Genomic DNA, 18462 nt, shown 5'->3' with positions numbered 1-18462 from the left:
AACATCAATATCATATCAAAGCTTTGCTGTTGTTGTTAACTAAAGGTCTGGGGTAAGATTCACAGAGGAAACAACCAGAGGACAATATTAACATTCAGACAATCGCCAAAATCCCTTACAACTACAACATTCTAGCACTATTCAAATGCCGACCTCTGAACTCCTGAGCTACTTCCTTGCCACCTCACTTATGATGCACAGTGCCTTTTCATTTTTGCAGCTCCATAAAAAGTTGCCAAATGAAGAATCTCCTCGCTTATTCCAAAATTAGGGAATCAGAACCTCTCCTCAGTCCTCATCCAATGTGACCTTTTATAGCATCCCTCGCAGTCGACTAATCTCTCCTTCTTAAAAGGCTCTCCTCCTCCCTTGTTTTAGTGAACCTACCCCCAACATACACACACACACACACACACACACACACGCGCGCGTGCGCGCGTGCGCGCACATGCGTGCACGCACATGCCTACTGCTACGGCCACTCTTATCTGCCATTCTGTGCTTCCTCTTCTTCTGCCTGTCACTTTAATGTCATTGACTGTCCCCCACGTTCTACATCTCTCCCCACCCATGATCTCATCTATACCCACATGACTGCTGAACTCCCTAACACAGCCCTCACCTCTCTCCTGAGCTCCAAAACCACATCTGCAACCACTCCATGGGCATCTCAAATTGAGCATACCCCAAACTGAACTCAATGTATCACACACACACACACACACACACAGTTCCATCTTTTGTGTTCTATATCTCAGTTAATAATGATCATCTGCCAAGTTTCCCAATGACTGAAACCTTTGTCGTGCTCAGCTCTTCACTGGTGACACAAGGCATTTCTGCACCCATGGATGTCATCAGCATATGAATAAAAAGTGAAGCCAGGGGAGTAGATGAGAGCCATTCAACAAAAATTGTATTGGGCACCTACCATGTGCCAAGCACCATGGATACAGCAGATACAGACAGGCACACATATCTAGTTTGCATATATGTTGTGTATATGTATAGTTTGTGTATATATATGGTGTGTGTGTGTGTATATATGTAATAAACTATACACATACACACAAACACACACACATAGTCAAATAGTGATAAGTAGTACAGAGAAAATAGAACTAAGTAAGAAGGGAAAACAGGGGCGCCTGGGTGGCTCAGTCGTTAAGCGGCTGCCTTCGGCTCAGGTCATGATCCCAGGGTCCTGGGATCGAGCCCCGCATCAGGCTCCCTGCTCCGCGGGAAGCCTGCTTCTCCCTCTCCCACTCCCCCTGCTTGTGTTCCCTCTCTCGCTGTGTTTCTCTCTGTCAAATAAATAAATAAAAAATCTTTAAAAAAAAAAAAATAAAATAAAAATAAAAAAAAATAAAAAAAAATAAAAAAAAAAAAAAAGAAGGGAAAACAAACTGTGGTATATACATACAGTGGATTACTACTCAGCCATACAAAGGAATAAACTCTTGATCCGTGCTACCACGGGATGAACCCCAAAAAACATTATGCTAAGCAACAGAAGCCACATAAAAAAATTACATACTCTATGGTTCCATTTATATAAAAGTCTACCAAATGAAAATTAACCTATAGTGACAGAAAGCAGTTCAGTGGTTGTTGGGGAGGGGACACGGGGCAGGGAGGGGGCGGGAGTGAGGAAATTTGTCAGAGTGATGGATATTTTCATAATTTTGGTTGCAGTGATTGTCTCATGGCCGTACACATGTGTCAAAATTATTAAATTTTACCCTTAAAATATGTACTTTATTGTATGTTAATTATACCTCAATAAAGCTGTTAATTTTTTTAATGTTTAAAAACCAAAGTCAGGGAGATAGGGTAGGTGGTGGTGGCAGCAACAACTCTATTTATATAGGGTAGTCAGGGAAGGCTTCTTCCATCAGGTAACATCTGAGGAGAGACGAAGGAAATGAGGGGGAGTCCCATGATTTTATATCCTCCACCGATACTAGCAAATATTAGGGCTCAGTGATTATTAAGTCCAGTCTCCCTTCTCTTCTGCAACTCCCACTGTACTCAGACTCTCCCTCCAACCAGCATTTGTTGAGATCCTTCTGCAGGGGCCATGAACACGCGCATCTCAGATCTCCTACTGTGCTGCGTGTAACTGACGAATGGCCCCAACTGCCGTGCTCTGAACTCACCACCGTGTTGTACCCGAGCCACAATCCCCAGGGGCTGCCCCAGCCGATGATGGAGCACAACAAAGATGCTAAGGTCTGTGAGACACAGGACTTTGCTGACAGGGATTTGGGCTCAAGGACTCCCCGTTGACCTTGACAAAACTTTCTTACAACTGTACTGCTGTCAAAGATTCTTCCTACTCTACCGTCCTTCTTTCCCTCCCTCCTCCGCCACAGGGTCGCACCTGCGCCACAGTGTGAGGGTTCTTCCAGCATCCTTCAGCTCCCTGCTCATTTTCCTTCACAAAGGTTTTCCTTAGACATCTAGTGCCATACTGGCATCTGCTTCCCAGAGGACTCAATCGGACTCATCTTCTATGTGCCAAGCACTGTGCTACATGGCAGAGGTACCACCTCGAACAAGAGAGACGTGGTCCTTACCCCAAAGAGTTCACTATCTAAAGGGGTTAACAGAGATAAATACCTAAGGCATAGGAAATGAGTGCAAAAAAGCAACATAGTTAGCCAGGATGACAAAACATGTATATGGGGTAGAGGGAAGACTCCCCCAAAGTCCTGTAAGGTCTTTGGCAAAGTAAGGTTCTGTAATAAACATCAAATCTTACTGAAGGAAAGCATAAGCAGACATTTTAGACAGCTTTGTAACAACTGAGGTTTTAAAAAATAGGGGGCAGGGTTGCGGTGAGAGACTGGTTAGTCCTAAGTGACCAGAAAATTTATCTTTATCACATCTTATTTCCCTAGGAATTCCAGTTAATCATGACCTTAATGTATGTGTCCAAGTTTTATTTTCTTAATTTAGGAATGAAATTCATCAAGTGTTGCCTCACTTGACATCACTGTTGGGAGTCCAGGGTATGGACTTCGAGCTCTCCCCTTCCCCTTCCTCAAGGGAGCTGACAAAAGTTGTCAACGGAGAGCACAGATAATACATATCACCAAACCGAATCCAGCACTGCAATTTATAGCACTGGATGGAAAGGTGATATTTAATGTGTCAAAATACAATTTGGGGTCTGGAGACACAGAGTTCAGATTTATCTCCTATAAATGTCAATCTCATAGACAAGCCTTAAACCAATTTTAAATACGGTCTAAGCTTAAAGGCTTTATGATTATCTTCTGAAAAAAGAAAACAGAGCTAGTTCTAGCTCACTGTGTTCTTTCTACATGAGGTTACAAAATGTAATGCTATTCTAGGAGTAGAAACTGATGCGGTTTACTGGACCACGAAGGGAAAGAGTCCCCTTCGGGAAGAGTGGCTAATCTAGATTTAAACAAGGTTGGTTGGGACATACGCATAGATAGGAAAATCCCATAGAGCAGATACTTGCCATATACCAAGTTCCTGTCCGTTTGGCAATGTTTCATCTACTTTCTTGGTAAACTGATGCCTAAGTCATGTGTGTTTAAAATATCTGTATTTGAATACATTCATAAAATTAAATGTTCTAAATAAAATCCTTTGTGTTCTAAATTTCCACTGGTGAGGACTTCCAGTTTTCGGGAATAGTAGGGTTTATTTGGCAGGGTAGCTGTTGATAATGTTCCTATTGCCACCAGCTCTAGCTAGTGGGAATCATAAAATAACGGGGCTCAGATCTTTCCTCTGTGCGGTACTATGAGTTGTTGGGTCTTAGAAGGTAACAAACCACTCAGTGTACCTGCAGAAACCCAGGACCACCTCTTTGAATCACCATGACATCAGTTTGGTTCGCCTTTGATACGATAACTCATGAAGTAACTTAGAGCTTGCATAGTGTGGCCCCTTCCCTGGCTTGGTCAAGTCTTATCATTGTAAAAACTCCCACTACCTCAAGAATTCGTTGAGCCAAACATCTTGAACAGAACAAAATGTCAAGTGAGAATTTGGGGGGAAAGATGTCAGACGTCATGAAGAAAGATGTAGGTTATATCCAGATATAAGAAATGTACATATATCCTATGTACCTATCCTCCCTCCCAGTTAAAAGTACCTGATCAATCAATAAACCAGGACAACTGATCTGGGTGCTAAGAGTTAGCTATATATTTGAGGAAATAAAAACATCTATAAGCTGATACGAATTCAGAATTTCCAAGCCAGGAAGGAGAGGAATATACACCAAAGGGAAAAACATTTTAAGTAAATTTCATATAACTCACAGGCCAGCTTAAAATAAGCTCCAGCACAAGAGAACATAAGGAACAAAGTGGGCCAGGAGAGCTAGACATGACAACAATGAAATAGAACCATTTCAGTGCAGGAACAGACGCGTGAAAGAAACAAAGCAGAACCAAAAGAAGTAGAGAAAGAATTTAGAGAGGAATCCTCATCAACAAAACAAAGAATTACTCTGGAAACCAAATCTCAAGTGAGATGAATTAAAAGTAACCAAGGGCAAATAACTAAGGAGGTACACCCAGAACTGGTACATACTTGTATGAATGAAAGCAGAAAGGCCAATTCAAAAAATCAGATGCAACCTATAAAAGACATAATAAATAGCAAAGCATTCTTTAAGAATGTCAGGAACAAAAGAAGGTTAAGGGAAAATAACTCCTTTATTAGATGGAAAGGAAAAGTAATCCTTGACCACACTCACCAGAGAGGTGCTCATTTTTTATGTAAAAATGGAATTCAGCTGGGAAATGGGACTAGAGACAAGCAATATATCCTGGGCTGGAGATGAGGAGAAGGCTCAGCAACTGACTATTCAAATGAGCCAGAAAGGTTCAAGTCTTTGGAGCTTAATAACTTTGCATTCCCAGATGCTTAAAAAAAAAAAAAAAATTAACTGAAGTCATTACAGGGCTGCTAGCTCCCATTTATTTTGGAGGATTAAAAAGTACCTTCATACTATAATCTCCTCTCCTAGATTTTCCGTTCCTGAAGAACAGAGAATGACACCCATCTCCTTGGGATGCCCTGTCAATCCCATTCAGCCCTGCGCATATAATGTTGAATTAATGAGGGCCTCAGATCGAGAACACGGGTAAAAAAAACTTTGTGTCTCTCTGATCTAAAATGAGGGAGTGGAGGCAGATGACCCCAAAAATTTTACATCTGTGTGCTTAACTTTGATCTTGGGAAAATATTTTTAAATACCACAAAAATCAATTTCCAAACATCTTGAAGATAACAAATAGATGTTTCACTTGAAGGGACTATAAAGTAATTTATTTCTGATTATTTTGAGGCAATGTCTTCCTTGCACATTGGGTCCGCTTCTGGGTCTGACAACTAAAAAGGGATATTTGGGTTATGGCAGCTTTCCTCTGGAGGATTCTTGCCACGTGTACCCAAGCTGGGCACCCTTACCAGTTACTTCCCCTCCCAGAGGCTAGGCCACAGGGGGACCACAGAAGGCTGTTTCCTGATGTGTACTCCTGTGTCAGGGGATGTCTCAGCCTTGGCTACCTGTGGCCTTGCTTTCTTGACCTCTGTCCTTTGGGCCCGGTTCTTGCTCTTTTTTGGCTCCATTCAAGAACTTGCAGTCATAGGCTCACACATTCACTCGGAGACCCCATTTCAGGCCTGAGCCCTGCCCCTAATTGGAAGAGGACAGTGAACAATGTGCTGTAGGTCTGTCTAAATACATCTGTTCTATTGGATTTTATTCCAAATCAGCAAGTATTAATGGCCTGGAGGTCAGCATCATGGCAGGCACTATGGGCGAGAAAGAGCAAACGCAGTGTGGCCCCCTTGTCAAGTTGATTATAATGTAGTCCTACCCCACCATTGGCTAGCCGCGCAAGCAAGGGTAGGTCATTTAAATCCCACGTGCCTTTCTGTCCCTATCTCTAAAAGGGGATTATCAATAGCATTTACCTTACAGAGTCACTGCAAGGATTGAGTGAGATGATGTGGGTAAAGCTCTTAGCCTTCTTGGCACAGCATGTGTTAAGCAACATTAAAATAAACAAATACAAAACTCACACAAAGAGACCAGACTTTCACACAAAAATAGCTAGAGAACAGTAAAAGTTGGTATGTGGTCAGGTGACTAAATATGCAGCATCTTTTCTGAGGTGATGGAAAGAGTCTCTATTTTCACTGGGGATGGGGGGGTTCATGGGCGTGTACATGTGTAAAAACTCATTAAAGTCTTCACTCAGCCCAGGTGTATTTTATTGTTTGTAAATTATCTCAATCAAGTTGATTTTTAAAATACATCCTACGGACAACATTTGCTAGATAAATAAGTGCTCACCAGAGGCTCTTGGGGCCAAACGAAACTTCCAGCGGAGAGGTGGGACTTGAGCTAGATGGGAAGGATTTGGAGAGGCCAAGGGGTACGATGGGTTTGGCAGCAGCAGAGTACTAGGGCAAGACTAACCTGCCTGCTGGTATCTGGGGCACAGCTAGCTTCTCAGGGCAGAATGGGAGTGCGCAGAGAAACCTGTGGGCTTGGCGCCATAGGCGGTAAAGGTCCGCTGTTGGTTCTCGAACAAAAGCATAACGCGAAGAGGAGTGCTGCATAGGAGGATGAGTCTTACGGCCTGAAACTGGGAAGGGACTAAATAACCCCTCTAGGTCACTTCCAGCCTGCCAGTTCTCTAATTACCTTTATTGTGTTCTATACGTTGGTTATTTTACTCCACTGCAATTTTACTAATGACTATAAATTGTCAAAAATCCCATTAAAAAAACACAATAAAGAACATAAGAAATATTAATGTACACCTTGCTCCTTATACTTTCCTAAGAGCAGATAAAACATATTCAAACAACAACAGAAGAGGGGGAATCGTCAGGGCTCAGTAATAATGAAAATTGAAATCTTTTCCATATATACATATATATATATATACATGATGATTTGACACATTTCTTTGCCAAGGTCTGCTTTATGAATGGCAGATTGTTTTTTTTGCTAACAAAGGTACATTGTGCTAAAAAAATAATGATGTAATATCATCATTAAAGAAATATTAAGCAGAAGAATGAATGATATCCCAAACTGGTTGCTTCATGACTTGTAGGGAAAGTAATAGATTACTTAATTAATTAATTAATTAGCCAAAGGATTAAGTGCAGGTTGCTCTACTAATGAACCAAAAAAACATATCAGACACTTTTAAAAGGTATTTTTTTAAACGGAGGACAAGTCAATTAGCCATCCAAAAATATTAACTAATTTCCTTAGCATATAATAGTGACTTGCTATTAGAACGGTGCCTTTTCCCCTAATTAATCATTATCTAAATCAAACCTTACACGCTCATTAATTTCTCACTAATCAAGATAGGAATACAGATGAAAGAAATGACTTCATTCGAAACCGGTGGGGAAAGTGATGATTGCTGGTGGAAGAAATCATCTTAGGGAACCCAGCTGAAGGTTACCCTTCTGTTATTTAGCCTGAAAGAACATGACCTTGCAGAGGGCGCACCTGGGTATCACGAGCTCAGACTTTAAATCAAAGATCATGCCTGGGGCCACCACAGACTCTGCCTCTGTAAAAGGCAGTCCAAAATGTCGCTACCACACTGGAGTACTGGGAGTTTAAAGCAACCCTGGAGATAAGCCATTCTCTAAGCCTGAGAATTAAAGAATGAATTACTTTTATCTCCACTGCCAACTGTCAATTAACTGCGTACCATTTCATGCCTGGTAAAGGTTGAATCCCTAGACCGCTACACTCTCCCACAAACGGGTTCTTTCTGGACCCCATTCCCAACCAACAGTCAACATGTGCTCTGGGAATACAAATTCACTGATTACACTCAGCCAGCCAAAGTGGTGTACGGTTCATTCATCCAACATTTACTGAATGCCTACTTTGGGCCAGGGCCCATGCCCAACCCGAGGAGTACCATAAAGACCAGGACACAGTCCCTGTCCAGGAAATGGACTTCCAAACTAACTAGAAACCTCTAGGTCATTCGAGACACCTTACTCATCCTCATCCCCTGTAGCCAAATGCCACTAAATCCCACTGGTTCTACTTTGGTTTTTTGTTTGTTTGTTTGTTTGTTTTTTAAAGATTTTATTTATTTATTTGACAGAGAGAGACAGTGAGAGAGGGAACACAAGCAGGGGGAGTGGGAGAGGGAGAAGCAGGCTTCCCGCCTAGCAGGGAGCCCAATGCGGGGCTCGATCCCAGGACCCCGGGATCATGACCTGAGCCGAAAGCAGACTAACGACTGAGCCACCCAGGCGCCCCTGGTTCTACTTTGTAAATGTCCCTCATCACCCCGCCTCTTTTCACTTGGACAGCTGTTAAGAGCCTCCACACTGGTCTTCCTACCTCTACTAGGCTCTCCTCCACCCGAGCCCCAGAGAGATACTGCTAAAGGACATATCTGATCACATCATTCTCCTTCTTAAAAACCCTTCAAGAAAATGGAACAAGGGGGCGCCTGGGTGGCGCAGTCAGTTAAGTGTCTGACTCTTGATTTCGGCTCAGGTCACGATCTCAGGGTTGTGAGACTGAGCCCTGCGTCGGGCTCCACGCTCACCAGGGAGTCTCCTTAGGATTCTCTCTCCCTCTGCCCTTCCACGTGCACCGCTCCCCACCTCTCTCTCTCTCTCTCACTCTCTCTCTCAGAAAGAAAGAAAAAAGGAAAGAAAAGAAAAGGGAGCAAGGGCACAGGGGTGTGAAAATGGGTGGCCCGGCCAGGCACTGCCTACAGGGAAAAGTGAGCTGGGGAGAGTGGCCAGGGCCAGATGCAGAGGAGCTCTGGGAGTCCTGCTCCAAGATGATTTCCACATATCTTTGGTTCTTTTTTGTTTGTTTGTTATCTTTACAACTTTTTTCCCAGCTTTACTGAGGTATAATGGACTCCTACTTATCTTTGGACTGGATTCTCACAGGAACCAGTGTTTATGGGAGCAGAAAGAGATTTACTCCACAAGCTTTCTGTCCTTTGAATTCCCACAGCACTCTGCATCCTTTATGAAGACACTTCTACTCTAACTTGCATCATAGTTACATCTGCATGGCTTATCTCCACCAGATTTAAGTTCCTTGACGCAAAGACCCCTGACTGACTCATCTTTGTATCTCCAGGGGCCCGCTGAGGTTTGGGCTTGATGCCCTCCCCTTTGACTTGAAACCAATGCCAGAACTTCAAGAGAGTTCAGCTTTAAAGGAACTAGATCAGATTAACTGATGCTACTACAGCAACTTTTCTTTTTTTTTTAAGATTTTATTTATTTATTCATGAGAGACAGAGAGAGAGAGAGGCAGAGGCAGAGGGAGAAGCAGGGTCCCCACGGAGTGGGGAGCCCGATGTGGGACTCGATCCCAGTACCCTGGGATCATGACCTGAGCCGAAGGCAGACGCCCAACCGACTGAGCCACCCAGGTGTCCCTACTACAGCAACTTTTAGAAGAGTGGTATTCCAGGGAAAATGAAGGAAGAGTCCTCAGAGCCCAACATAAAGATCTCTCTCTCTCTCTCTCTCTCTCTCACATACTCTTTAGACACGGGGAAAAGTCCTAATAAAAACAAAATTGGGTTGGAGAACAATGCCAGTTGGGATAAAAAAAAAAAACCTTTTAGTTTAGAATTTTGCCAGAGGGACTAAACTAAGGCAATTTCCCTGTCTCCCTGAGTCACTCTTTCACTAATTGTTATTCTACTCAGATAAGTAGCTGAGATCCCATCTTTCAGGAGATGTATAATTTTTATTTCTCAGATACAATCTTCAAATATGCAGACCTGAAGTATAGCTGAGAATTTCAACACCCTAGGCTCAATCTGAGCGCTAGGCCCTTTCCCCTGTGTATGAAATCACGTCGGAGGCGGGAGGAAGAGCCCTTCCCTACCTAGAAGACTATAAAGTGTTCTTGCCTGCTCTGCTACCAAATCAGCTGTGTGACTTACCCAAATACCTTCTCAAATCCAGGCCTGGCTAAGGTAATTTCAGAGCTGAGGGTCTGTGTTCCCCAACTGTAGGTCAATTGATAGTCACTGAGCCCATTCTAGACTGGGCATTGGGAGGACACCAAAAAAAAAAAAGGCAAAGGATTTGCTTCTGCCTTTCTAGGAAGGCTTTGTCAATAGCGCTTGGCTCTACATGAACATAGATATGGGGCCAAGGCCAACGACTCAGGCTTACAGCACTTCACTCTGTGTAATAACCATGTTCCCTTCTACATAGCCCTTTGTCTCCAGAGACCAACTAATGGCAGGGAGCTTCCTGATGGGATGGTACACAGCGGCAAAGGGAGGACCTGTGAAACCAGATAGACCAGGGGGGTATGAACCCCACTTAACAGCGGTGTGATCATAGGCAAGTTACTGCCTCTCTGAGCCTCGGTTTCCTTACCTGTAAAATGGGGACAAGATCACTTACCTCTCGACATGGTTCTGAGGATTAAATTAAACTTATTTCATGTGTCACAAACACATGGCTCCATTTCCAGCCTCCCTGTTTTGCTCATGCTATTCCTGTCCCTGGAGTGCCCTTCCCTGAGCTTCAGCTCTTCAAACCTTCTCATCCATAGTGTCTCTTTCATCACGTTTGCCGCCCCTACCCCGGCTACCCTCCCCACCAAATAATCCCCAAGAGCCGTCAACTCAGAATTCGCAACACACTTTGTACCTCTAATGTCGCATTTTGCAATCTAGGTGTTACAGCTATTGGTATACTTCTCGTATTCCTACCATTAAATTGTACATTTCTGGAGGCAGGACCTATATCTTGGCCATCCTTGTACTCCCTGACATGGCAGAGCGCCGGATCTGGATCTGGATTTTTCATCCACAAAAGCTTGTTGGATGAATGAATGAATACTCATCCTGCATTAATCAGGTGGGCCCTAAATTCGATGACAAGCATCCTTACAAGAGACACACCGGCGGGAGACATGGAGAAGAGGAGGCCGGGTGAAGACAGAGGCAGACGCTGGAGGGACACAGCCCACAAGCCAAGGAAGGCCTGGAGCCAGCAGAAGCCAGAAAAGGCAAGGAAGGATCCTCCCCTAGAGCCTGTGGAGGGAACGTGGCCCTGCTGACACCTTGATTTTGAACTTCTGGCCTCCAGAACTGTGAAAGAATAAACTTCAGTTGCTTTAAGCCACCAAATTTGAGGCAATTTGGTATGGCAGCCCTAGGAAGCTAACACCCCCACTCTCTCCCTCTACCCCACCTACAAGTATCGAAATGTTTCATCATGGCGGAGTCAGTACTCTGGTTAGGCAATTTCCTCAGGTTTTGTCTTACAGTGCAACACCCCTGGAGTAATGTCCTTATTACCTCGAGGCTAAAGAGTTTACTTGGGATTTTCATCCAGCACGGGAAAGAAGGGAGTGGGCAGGCAACCCAAAACACCTGGATGGGGATGAGGGGAAATGTCAAAAAGGAAGGAAAGATTTTTAAAAAGATAAGAGACTCAAACCAAATTTTATCTAGGGTCAGCCCTAAGAAAGTCCTACTGACAGAGCCCAAATGTAACTTGAACAACAGTCCCATGTTATAAGAAGGAGGAAGCCCTTATAGAAGCAAAAAATCCTAATATTGCCTCCGTCCTTGGCCCATATTTCTGAAAGTCTGTTAAGAGGGTGCTCAGACTGTGGCTCAGTCGGTTAAGTGCCCGACTCTTGATTTTAGCTCAGGTCATGATCTCAGGGTCGTGAAATCGAGCCCTACGTTGGGCTCTGCGCTGGGGTGTGGAGCATGCTTGGGATTCTCGTCTTCTCCCTCTGCCCCTCCCCGCCCTGTGCGCTCGCTCGCTCTCTCTCAAATAAAATAAAATCTTTTTTAAAAAGGGGGATCCTCAGACCAATCCAAACGCCTCATTCTCACTGTTCAACTGCATTTGTTTTCTTATGCTTCACAAACTAGGCATATTTCAGATACATGAAGAAATGTTTTCAAGCCCCAAGCAAGTAGTCACAAACAGAGCCAGGCAACAATGGCAGATGTCTATCCACCTGGGCCTCCAGCCCAACCACGAATTTGGTTGGAGTCTCTCTCCTCGTCTTGGGCACTCGGGGAGATACTGCTTAACCAGCTCCCAAGCAAATCTCTCCGACGCCCAATTGCCCTTACTGTTAAGATGCTTCTCCCAGCTCTAATGGCTAACCTAAATTTCAGTTTCAAGCCACTGCACCTTGTAATTACATTCTCAGCCACTGTAAATAATCGGTGCCCTCTATTTTATCTTTCCTCTTTCCTGACGACAGGAACCTGTGGAAAAGGGGGTCGGTTGCCTTGTTAGTACAACACACGAACTGCACCTGAGCAAAATGCAACCGCAAGGAAATCACTCACTCTTGATCCCTGAGGGAGAAGCCACGTTATTGATCTTTTCCCTTTTCCTACCCTTCAGCTGGTCTGAGTGTCTACACTGACATGCACGAGTGCTGTGGCATTTATGCCATCTTGGGGAATAGCTGTGTAAATGCTCCGGTAATTTTATACATCTTCCACATACTGTTGTGTTAGAACCTGAGAATCTGAAGGACTGGGAAGGACAGATTTTCCTCCTCCTCCCCCTGCCTCACCCTCATGTAATAGGAATCAAAATCCCCACTAATTGGCCCTCCTCCTACATGTCACTGAAGTCTAGACTTGGTGGCAACCCCTTTCTGTGGAAGAGATTTAATGAAAGAGAAAGTGCACGGGAGGGGTCTTGGCAAGCAAACCGTTGCAGAGCAACTATAGGAAGCTTGAAGACCCAAGGAGTTCTTGGTAAGCTGAGACTGAAAGCTAAAGGATATTGTCCGTCTGTCTCTCTTTCACATGCACAAACACACACGTTGGTGCGTCCACACTACCCTGAACCAAACGTCTCCCCAAATCGAGGAAAATCTAAGTTATTAATGCAACACCTAGAAGACTTTTCAACGATGCTCACTGGTGACTGTTTTCCTCCTTGCTTTCTTCGGGAGCTATGAAAAACAAAAATAAATTACCCAAACGAGTGATCTGGGGATTTTGCTTCCATTCCCGTGATTTCACTGAAAAACTCAAAAATTGTTAATAGTCACTTCATTCTTCTGTCAAGCCGTGGGTGATGCAGATAAAGAGCTCCCCAGAGCCCCGTGTGGGCTCCAACAGGCAACGCCAGGAGGGCTCCACATCAAGCTACACGAACCCAACCTGGATCTGGGGTCTCCCTGTGGGCGGCCAGTCTTAAATGACCTGCTTTCAGACCTTCAGAAAACTACCCGCTCTCAAGACCACAGCAGGTTGGTTCAGGAATATCTGCCTCATTTAATTTTTTTTTTTTTTTTAAGGGAGAAGTGCAATCAGAGAGAAACTGTGACACAGGAACTATGGAAGCCACTTAGGTCCCAAACCATGCTGACCATGCGTGTCTAAGCAGTGCTGGGTTCAAGGTACCTGACGCTACAGTTAGCTGGGGCCATGACGGAAACAGGTTGATGTAATCACTGAGGCAGTTCAACTCCTAGATGATGACCTTCACTGAACAGGAAAATCAAATGCCCACGACCCCCAGGCTGCTGAACTCACTCAGGACACAGCATTCCCACAGATTCAAGCCACGGCTCCCCACCCCCCATGCCCACCTTCTTCCCCTCCATGGATCGGGAGACCCCCTCTGTGCCTGGTCCGCATCTGTCTACCTGTCTGCCTCCCCCACCAAGAGCAGGGAGAGTGGAGTGCTTGGCTTTGAATCCCCGGCATCTCACACAGTCTGGGTTCTCAGAACTGGTTTCAGGAGTAACTCGCAGAAATGCGGAGCCCTTCGCAAGAGTAGTGATTAGGAACATGGCTCCGGGACCAGACTAAATGTGATTCATTTCAGAAAAATATTTGTCCTTGGCCAAGTCACTAAACCTCTCTAAGCCTCAGTTTCCTCATCTGTAAAATGGGGGAAATAATGCTACCCACCTGGTAGTGCTATGGTGAGGATTAAATGGGATGTTGCCCATAAAGGGCTTAGCACAGCGCCTGGCTCAATAAATGTTAACGATTATTAGCACCGCCCCCACCACAGGTGCTCAATAAAAACTTGCTGAATTGAAGTCACACCAGTGGGAATGACTAGCAGATGTGAAGGCGGCCTGGGCTTTTTTTTTTTTTTTAGGTTTTTCCCACCTCACTCTGCCCCAGATGACCTCTGAGATTTTCTTTCTTTTTTTTTCTTTTTCCTTTCTTTTCTTTTCTTTCTTCTTTTTTTGATTTAAAGGATCGAATAGGGGATAGTTAGGCTCCAGTTTTGCTGATCTTCAGCTTTTCATTCAGGGCAGAAAACCAAGTCTGGCGAAGTCAGGCAGATGATTTTCTGAGAAATATGACAAGGCTATTAAAAACTCTAAATGAAAGTTGTGTAATGAGCATGAATCTGAATACATTTAAATTTCCTCTAGATCCAGTAATTCCAGCAACACCGTGACATATATTGCTATGTGTGCTCTGGCGGACGTGAGGAGACCAAGGCCCTAAAAGATAGCAGGATTTCTTCAAGGGTGGGGGTGGGGAGGGGACAAACAATTGTCATGAAAATTAACCCCTGAAAATGCACAGGATTTTATTACCAAACGGATGCCTGAGGAGATTACTAGATTTTTAGGGTCTTTACTATCAAGAGAGCAACCTGCATGCCTGACATAATTAAGAAGAGACTCAATTATCTAGTAAACTGAAATTTCAAACCACCCTGCTTACCTAAATGAGAAAAGCTGCTTAGACTAAAGCATCATTACTTCTATTTAGACAAGCCTTAGCAAAGATATACAGGGAGCTAAAGAATGGGACCCCACATTCTTCCCTAAGCCACAACAATGCCTGTTTATGTAAATAGGATTTTCAACAACAGGACGGAATCTGAAAAAAAAAAATGTTTTCATTATTGTCTCTGAAAAAATGCAAATGCAGAAGATGAAAGTCAAGGGGCTTTCACTATAATGGGCACTGAATACCCTAAAATATTTATTCTATGTGAGTCTGAGCCTGGATTCCAAGTGGTTCTAACAAATAGGCAAGGACTCTTTCTCCTCAAAAATGTCTTGAGTACGATATGTGGAGGCACAAGGTTTTCTCCAACTCGGTGGCAAGCTGAGTGCATATTTATTCCAAAACTCGGTTTGAAAAAAAAATAAAAGTAGTAGTAGATATCTATTTACGTTTATTTGGCACCCCTTCCAAACTCTGGGCCAAAACATAAATATCCTTGCCTCCATCCTCACCATCTGCCAATCAAACACCCCCGCATGACCATAACAACCTCCAGGCGCAAACTAAAAGCTCATTAAAGCCTATATGGAGGCTATTGATAGAAGAACTAAACAGAAGGAACGAACTATTAGCAAAATGAATTAGACTGTTCATACTTTTGACAACTATTGCTATTTGTTTGAACTCAAGTGTCCGGCTCCTTCGCTGATAGGTATTGATAACTGCACGGGTATCCCAGAGCCAGAGTTTTAAACTGTGCCGGTAGTTTTTTTGGTTCGAGAACTCAGGTTTTGACCCGTACTCTCTATATCAGCCTTCCTGTTGTTGTTTAGGCAGCTGATAAGAGGCAGAAATCCTTCTTGCTCATTAGGCCATTAGCTGCTGTTAAGCAAAGGGCTGGGGCTGGGGCGGGGGGTGTTCAGTGGCCCAGAGGAATGCGCCGGACTCCACATATAAAGCCAGCCCCGATTTGGGGTTAAGAATTTAACCTTAAAAGGCTGACAAGTCATAAATTTGCCTGGGGTTCATATATATGTGTGACTTTCACAGTTTATATTTCCTAGCCAGGACTCAAAGTCAAAACATGACCCTGATTAATGAATGGTACTAATTGTTATTCCTGACTTGAGAACATTAGTCTTTATCCGAAATATTTTCTTTAAAAACACACAATCTCATACCTAAAACTCTCTGGCTTAGGGGAGTTTGGGTAACCAGTTGGAAAAAAATAGGAAGAGGAGCCTAATGTTATCTGTTACTTGGTGCTACCATTTTGGTAGTCCAGATTGACTCAAATGCTTCCATTTCATTGTGTCCATCAAGCAAAGTGCAAAGGAATGTCCTCCAAATCTAAACATCTGAGATAAAGCAACCATCTGTGACTCTACACAAAAACTGAGCGGGGGCGGAGGCAGGGGTGGGGATGGAAGGGCTGAAGTATCTCCGAGCACATTTTGTCTAACTTATCTTGTTAAATATTTATACGTAGGTGCATAACCTAACAGCCTTGGCCAAGCTTGGGAGAGATAATAGACACAGGACAAACAAAAGATCCCCCTAAGTGTAAAGACGAAGAAAAAAATACCAAGGAATAGTCCAACTGGAAGACGCTCTTTAACCTGAAGTCAAATTTGAAACTAGGACAATAAAATCCTGCAAGTGACATGATGTCCTGAAATGTGATCACTTCATCGGGGAAAAGCAAGCTACATTTGGTTAGCCTGTGAGCTAGGTGTCAATTCCACCCCACATTAGCAGTGTCTCAAAGGGGCTCCCTGATCTTCAGAAAAAGGCAGTTCGGTGGAAGACAAGCGATTTCTAAGAACAAAGATGCAATTTGCATTCATTGAGAATTATGACACAGTGAGAGAGAACGTAAACTACATGGCAATGATCTGAGATACTCCAGTCAGATATATTTAGCCTGGTGCTATCTGTACAGAAACCCTTTTAAATACTCGGAGTTCTTAGAAAGTGGAATGTAAATTCATCAGTGCATATTTTAGAGCTCTGCAATTCCAAACTAACTAAGGAATCGAATTTCGAAATATCCCCGGGAGAAGTAACCAGGTACCCAAACCAAATATGCGGGCAGAAATGGAAAGGCTGTTTTCTCTCCAGAATCACTGAGGGCAAGCGGATGTGGAGGAAGCAGAGGAAGATGGGGGAAGAGAGAGGAGAAAAGGAAATCAGGAACTATAGGAAAAGGAAACACAACTTAAAAACTAAAAACTAAAATACAGAGGGAAATATAAAACATTCCACTCCTCCAATTTTTTTAGAGAACAAGAAACACAAAACCATTCAATAAATATAACAAACCGTAAAACACCTTCTGTTCTAAATTATAACCAGTTGAGAGAGAGCATGCGGGTAGAAAGGAGGAAGGCAAAAAGGGAAGATGTGGGGAGCAGTCTGGCAGATGACGAAGGGGAGGGCTCGGTAACTTTGGAGCTTTTCTGAGCCCCAGAAGGGCAGCGATGGGTGTGCTCAGAACACCCGCTGCTCCCCTTGGCTACAGGTGTCCTAATAACTCAGGCTACTTCTTATCACTCTACTCTATGAAATAAAGGGTGATGAGCTTTTGGAGAATTTCACACAGAATTGTTAGTCAGCGATACATCTCTTTGCCACTAGGACCTAGCTTGAAAATAAAACTGGATATTGGTGAGGGGCGGAGAAAGCCTGAATGATTGACTAAAGCTGGTTCCAACTCCTTCAAGCTTTGTGAATGAGGCAACCTTACTCCCTCAAAGAACAAAGAAAAGGCAATCTGACAGCTTTTGAAGGCCAAAAGAACCTTCAGGCAACGTTATTAAATTGACCCACAGCACTGAAGTTTCAAAGGCAAGAAATGACTTAGGTTTTAGAAATTAACACTTTTATAAAACCTTCAGAATTCCATGGGGGAAAATAAACCTTTATTTCAGAAATAAACTTTGAAGTTTGAAAACAAAGCAGAAACTCAGTTTCTGAAAACAGAAGGGACTATTTGAAACACTGAGCACAGTTCTTCCATGGCCCTCTGAATAGCTTCAAAAGCTCCACTCTGACTCCTAGGGATGGCCAGAGAAGGTACCCCCCAGAAGTCCAGTTAAAAAAAAAAAGTGGGAAACCATTAGGTCCCTAGGGTAAGAGCAAAATGGTCTTGGAAGATACTTGCCTCTGGCCACATTAAATTAAGCCAAGGCGTGGACAAGAGGCTCTAACTATCTGGGAGAGCAAAGATTGTTTTCCAAACTAGTCACAAAGTTATTAGCCAGCACACGGGCTCAATCCAGCCCCTTCATTCTTCAACCCCCCCTTCCCTCCTTCTCACCCCCACTCTCTGAATCTCTCTCTCTCTCTCCTCCCCCAACCTCCCCCCCTCACACATTTCTTGTGTATAGATTGCTGGGGCCACATCAATGAATGAACAGCCAAGCACAGCACAAATGCAAGAAATCAAAAGAATGTGGACCTATTATGTGCAAGACCCTCCCCTGAGTCCTGCAAGGTCCTTGTCCTCAAGGAGCTTACACTTGGAAGCAGCCCTTCTCAAGCTTTAAAGTGCATACAAATCAACTGGGGATCTTGTTTAAAAATACAGGTCTCGGGGCGCCTGGGTGGCTCAGTCATTAAGCGTCTGCCTTCGGCTCAGGTCATGGTCCCAGGGTCCCGGGATCGAGCCCCACATCGGGCTCCCTGCTCAGCGGGGAGCCTGCTTCTCCCTCTCCCACTCCCC

General features: G+C 43.9%; 1 protein-coding gene across 1 annotated transcript in view; it reads right to left on the bottom strand.

Moving 5' to 3' along the window:
• GPC3 (glypican 3) overlaps positions 1-18462 on the bottom strand; it is a 400853-nt gene that overhangs the window by 369328 nt on the left and 13063 nt on the right. The window lies entirely within an intron of this gene.

Source organism: Halichoerus grypus, chromosome X (assembly GCF_964656455.1).
Source record: "Halichoerus grypus chromosome X, mHalGry1.hap1.1, whole genome shotgun sequence".
NCBI lineage: Eukaryota > Metazoa > Chordata > Mammalia > Carnivora > Phocidae > Halichoerus > Halichoerus grypus.
This window is presented reverse-complemented; position numbering and strand designations above follow the sequence as displayed.